Consider the following 6,000-nt stretch of genomic DNA (forward strand, 5'->3'; position numbering starts at 1 on the left):
ACATGTAAACCATAAGATTAAGTTATAAATGTTCTAAGTGTATCCCTCGGTCATTCGAGGCTTCGTTGTGTAAACACCCAAAAACTGAATCAATGAATTGAATTCCCTCTTTCAGAGAGGCTGATAAATTCTTATGTGTTCAACTTTTACATTATTGGGTTATATTACTGATTTACCTTCCATGTTGCTAATTTCACTCATTTTCAATTTTTTAACATTAGTTTATATCCCAAAAAGGGTAGAAAGTGCACTAATTTTTGCCCTTAAATTAGTTTTTGTTACTTTTCTCTATCTAGACAGGAATGACCATGTTATATTTGTAATAGACTAAATCTGGAAAAAATGTTGCTATATTCAACAAGGTTATCAAATTAACTAGGAAGGAAGGTAGTACATCTTAAGACTACACATGTCACCACCAAACATCCACCTATCCAACGCAAATGGATAGATTACCTGAACTTATTATCTTAGAAATAGCTTGCAGTATCTGGTTTTCGCTGCACAGAGTAACAATTTTGAGTTTGTTTGTTGGGTATTTTATGCGCGATTCTATGTCGTTATGACAATTTTCAACTTCAGAAAGACAGTGGAGTATATATATGATGTTGTATAAAAAAATAAGATGAAACTCTTAATTACCAACAATGTTGTCTGACGAAGTTAAATCTGCAACAAGCAATTTTGAAACCTTTTGTGTTTTAGAGCTAGCGAGTTACCGACGAGATTGTCATATGGGTTGTGTTGGATATTTATTGTGATGTACTCATATGGTGGAAACGGCCATTGTTTTAATCTCTACATTTTTTTTTAAAGAAGTGAAAATTTTATTGATAATGATAACGAGTTTTACAAATAATTAGGACAAGTGTGCAACAAGCTGCGCCACAAGTCCATTATGAATGGCAAATCATATCCTCCTAAATACAAATTTGTTAGAACTAGCTGTTATTACGTTGCAGTCCATAACTTTTTGCAATCTCTTAAGGAGCTCAACAGACTGTTGTGCCAAGAAACAAAAAGTGTCGAAACTGAACGGAATGAAACAATGCTGGTTAGCCCTACAAGCCTCCTCGTGTTTCTCAATCTTTACTGCCGCTGCTCTATTAGTTGCATCACCCACTTCAAAGACTCCATTCCTAATCCCTACCAACGGAGAGGCTCCAGTTACATCAACACAAGCATGCCTCCTCTCAGACTAACTGTAGATCAATATATCCCAGAAATAAGCTAGGTTTAGGCAGACCACCACCTATATTAATCAAGTAAAAATGAGTGTACATAGTTCCCTTAGAATCCTCTTCTACTAACATACATAGTTCCCTATCTATGGGAGACCCAACAAAAGATAAAAACTCTACAGGGCCTAATCCCAAACCTGCTAAATTACTTTTTTGGTTGTACACTTGGCATTCTTAAGGTTATCACTATTTTTATAAGGTTATTATTTTGTCTTATATTTTGGTTATTTTCGATCTTATAAATCGTGTATATATATTGTTACTTTGTGAACTTCTAAGATTGAACACTTTTCAAACAGGTGCCTTTATTTTTATTTTTATTTTCATTATATTTATTTTTTGGTGAGTGTAGACATTTGATTGGGTTGCAAGGAGAACGAACATGTATTGTATAGAATGGTGGTCTGGAATTTGCAAATTGCTTCCAAGACCTGTCATTCCCAAAACTCAAAGGTATCTTTTTCCACTATTTTTGAATTTTCGTCGCATTTATGTGGATACGATGCATCATTTTTTCTTATAAATTTTAGTTTGATATATTACACGCAAAGTTCAGTTGTCTTCTTTGTGGGCATTTGTTTAATACTGGATTTTGGTCCTTCATTGGGTTTCATTGGTGTTTTTTCTCTGGATTGCAATTCACTTGGTGGTTGGGGTTTTTTTTTTTTTTTCTTCAACTGAGAAGGTACAATGTGAGGGTGTGATTCTCTCAGTATAGTGCAAAGTACCATTCTAGGTAATGGAAACAAATGTTGTTGAAGGCTACTTATTCATCGAGCATAGTTCATATATTCTTCGTTAACGCTGTGTTAAGGTCAAGAGGATATTAACCTATCTAGAGTCTAGAGTATCTATTAATTTGGAAGAAAAACAAATAGCTTCTTTCTAAGTTCTTATTTTCCTTTAAGGAGGTTAGAGACGGATCAAAGGTCTCTTACTGCTTTAGGTTTGTCGTGTAATGCAACAGTTTTGTATTCCCCCCTCTACAAACTCTCCGCCCATTTCGTTTAGTTACTGAATTTTGTTATTTTGCATTTACTAAACAATGGATCATCATTTCCATTTTTTCCAATTAACCAGCAATCTCTCTCTCCAATCCCACACTCATCTCCTTTTGTTTTATGATTTTTCTTAAGTGTTGAAGTTGATAAGTTATTAAGTGTTGAACTTTATGCTAAGGTTATGGCCTAAAATGTTCAAGGTACGATACAGTTTGATACTTATTCAGTAGAGAAATGTTTCACGGATAATACATTTGTTGCTGTTTCATTCTTTGTCATTAAATATTATCTTATTACAATTACTTACTATTAATATACACAAAGCACGCTACTGTTAGAATCGACTTTGTTAACATAACCCTATTTCATTTAGGGGTGAAGGAATGCATTGGGATGGAACAGTTGGAGCGTGTAACAAGAATGGTTTTACATCCAAAACCACTGTCTTACCTGCAAATTCATCCAAACACCAATCACCCAATATTGAAGACCACTTGAATTGAGAATAGAATAATCATCTTATATGTGCAAGAGTCTAAATCCAGGAGAAGTGCTCCTACATTGACAAAGCCAACAATGACTTAGGAGGGAAGGTGCAGTGCTAGATCCGAAGAATGCACGTCATGAAATACCCAGTTGTCCAATGCACATGAACATCATATGAGAACGTTTCATGCTCAAAATAGCTTCCAGATTATTTTGTGGCGACTGATGATTTTCTTTTTTATGCATTATATATGTTTAAGAACCTGTTTTCAGGAGATGATACTGTATTTTAACTTTCCTTCCATATGACATTCTTCCATATGCAGATTCAAAGTTGTGTTGGCAGTGAAAATACTTTTTTTTTGCTACTTGACATATTAAACGTATCAAGTAATGGGATCCAAAGGGAACTACATCCCTGATTTTTAATTGCAAAACTTTATCTTACAAATATTATTTTCCCTTTCTAAAAGTGAAAACCAACAACCAACCATCTTTCATAACTTTTGTAGGCGCAATTTGTGTGCCCATTTACTAGTTAATAATAATCACAATCTTATGTTTAAAAACCAAAGCAACAAACAGATTACAAAAGGAAAACATAACGCCAAGATGAGCATCAACGATGCAATCAACTAAAAGAGAAACTGATCTTACTTGTTATTAACATATTATAGATATGTTGACAACCACAAGGGACATCACTTTGACAAATCAATGCCTTTCCCGTCCCACGAGAAGAAGTAAATGCAATTACCTTTACTGCTTTACATCCAGGAAAATCAGATGCCGTAAGGGAGAATGAGTAACTCGAGCCAACAAATAATGCTATGTTTCCGAGATATTCAACTTCCGCCCACTTGGATTCACCTAAATCTAATTTGAAAACCTTGAAACGTCGAGTCTTAACAGCATTACGACCATAGATTCTTCCGACCTTCAATAATAGGTCAGAAAACGTTTGGATTAGCGAAATGCTACCCCCTCACTACAGGAACCTTTCCAAAATCAAGGAATTTTAAATTTTTATAGGGACAGAAACTTGAGATTTTCATATGTCCAGGGATTTTAACTACTTGAAATTGTAAGTCTTGGAATTATATTTTCAATTCCAAATCCAAAGGAAAACTTCTAAACAGATCCTAAGTGGAAAATATATTTCTAGAGTGATAAAGCATAGAGACCTGACTAAGCCGGATTGCATGTGTAATTGTGTAAATCCAATGCATGTCTCACTTTCATTAGATTCACATCCATGTCTGCACTAAATTTACAAACTTCCCAGCGTTGAAGATCTGATATCCAAAAGTAAATACCTGCGGTAGATGTAGCTCCTTGGTGAGCAATTCTGGCTGATCACCATGGAATGCCATCAAACTGGCATTGGCTGGAATCGAATAAAATAACTGAAGACATCTGATTTCACTTCAAATAAAATAAGTGGTTAGAAGAACAATTCTTTCTATGAATCAGATGTCATTATTAGAAGCAAGACCTCGGTGAAATCAGACATCTTAACAATCACTGCAATTGAAGAGGTCACAACTGCTGAAGTGCACTCCATTAAAATCATGCTATTTAAAAACCATGATCGTAAGTAAGCCCTCTTGCGATTCTTACTTCCCTGACTATTCTACTTCAATAGTTGCAAATGCGTCAAAAAAGTTCATGGACCTCACTACAAAGAATACGATGGCATTTGCTGCATCATTTCTTGCTTGCAAGGTAATTTGATGAGATAATAAAATCATAGGATGTTTTGGTATGTTTCATGCACATCTTGCTGATGGAAGAGGATCGTAGTCAAAAGCTTCGCCAGCTTTCACAAATCTACCTTTTACTCGCTTTCTAGTATCTGCTCTAGCTTTGCGAGATGCATATCTTAATTGTTTTTTGAATCTATGTTGGATGCGAATAAAGAAAACAATAGGCCCTGTTTGGCAGTGTGGACAAGGAGTCTCTATCCATGAATAGGTGACGTGGTATACAAATTTTAGTTGTGTAGTGTTTGGTTGGTAACAAACTTGAATACCGTATATAACCCGGTGGATTTCGCGAACACAAAAGCGGGTATATAGGAATCAAAGGGGATATGAGAGATACGACTAATCTTATTTCCTTAACTAGAAGAGAGAAAGTAAAAAAAAAAAACCAAAATACGAAAGGTTTTTGCTGGAAAGTGGAAACCTTGCCTCTAGTCGTCTTCTCCACACTTCCAACTAGCTGCTCATCATTTGCAACTCTATCTTCTAAGGTAAACTTTTGTTTCTACACTCTCCATTTTTATTTTCTTTACTACTTTCTTCATCTTTTGTTCCTTGTCTATAAAACGCCAAACATGCTATGTGTGATTCTAGGAGTGTGCAAAAAGAGACTTCTTTTGTATGTTTTCAGGCTGAATGAAGTATAGGTAAATAGGCTAGGATGTCCACTTCTGGAATGAGGGACGGATTGAGTCTTCTTCAGTTCATTCATCACTGCAATATCATTTACTTGTTAGTAAACTAAGTACTCCGGAAGATAGGGTCTATAGAACTACAGAAAAATTTGCTTTTCATCCTACAGAAGAAGAGGAATCAAGTCAAATTCAAATTTTACTTAACAAAAAAAAAATATATATATTATGCATTAAAAGTTTGGAGAAAAATATTACTGGTTTATCAACTGTAAATCAATCAATGAGTAGTATAGTAGCAGTCACAACCGAGTTGGTGCAAAGACTAGATGTGCAATATGTTAGCAAGGATTTCAGCTGCCTGACCATAGTGATAGATCCAAGTATTGGTAGTGCTTGAGTGCACCAAGAATCAACCACCTAACTCTGGTAGACAACTGTACAAGGATGATTGCTTAGGTGGTCATTCAATTGCACTATCTGGTGTAAATAGCACAGTCCTTTGTTGGAGACTTGAAAGTCACTTAGGATTCTTAATAATCGTCATCCCTATGTTGTCAAAGGCGCCAGCCCAGCCAAGGCACTTAAGGCACCAAGTTTAGTGAAAACTTTTGCTGCTTGTTGTCAAAGGCGCCGCAGCGCGCCAGTCTGAAAGCCTAGCTCCTCGCCTGACCATTACAGCTGAGGTTCTACCGCTTTGTAGGTAGGGAGTGAATTGTATGTATATCAGTATATGCTAGATTGAAGTGTCTAAATATCACAATTAATGGTAATAATAATAATAAAAGTATTATTATAACAATAGTAATAAGATAATAAAACAGTAAAGTAAAATAAATAATTAAAAAAACTCGGTCCTTAATAGCAAGGCCCAAAA

At 35.3% G+C, this 6,000-nt stretch overlaps 1 long non-coding RNA gene across 1 annotated transcript; it reads left to right on the top strand.

Annotated features, from left to right (window-relative positions):
• Positions 1–1,566: 1,566 nt before the first annotated feature.
• LOC147477614 (uncharacterized) lies at positions 1,567–3,096 on the top strand. Its single transcript, XR_015207310.1, has 2 exons — positions 1,567–1,694; positions 2,616–3,096. It is a non-coding gene; the product is annotated as an uncharacterized LOC147477614 (long non-coding RNA).
• The last annotated feature ends 2,904 nt before the right edge of the window (positions 3,097–6,000 follow it).

This window comes from Coptis chinensis, chromosome 9, assembly GCF_015680905.1.
Source record: "Coptis chinensis isolate HL-2020 chromosome 9, ASM1568090v1, whole genome shotgun sequence".
Lineage (NCBI taxonomy): Eukaryota > Viridiplantae > Streptophyta > Magnoliopsida > Ranunculales > Ranunculaceae > Coptis > Coptis chinensis.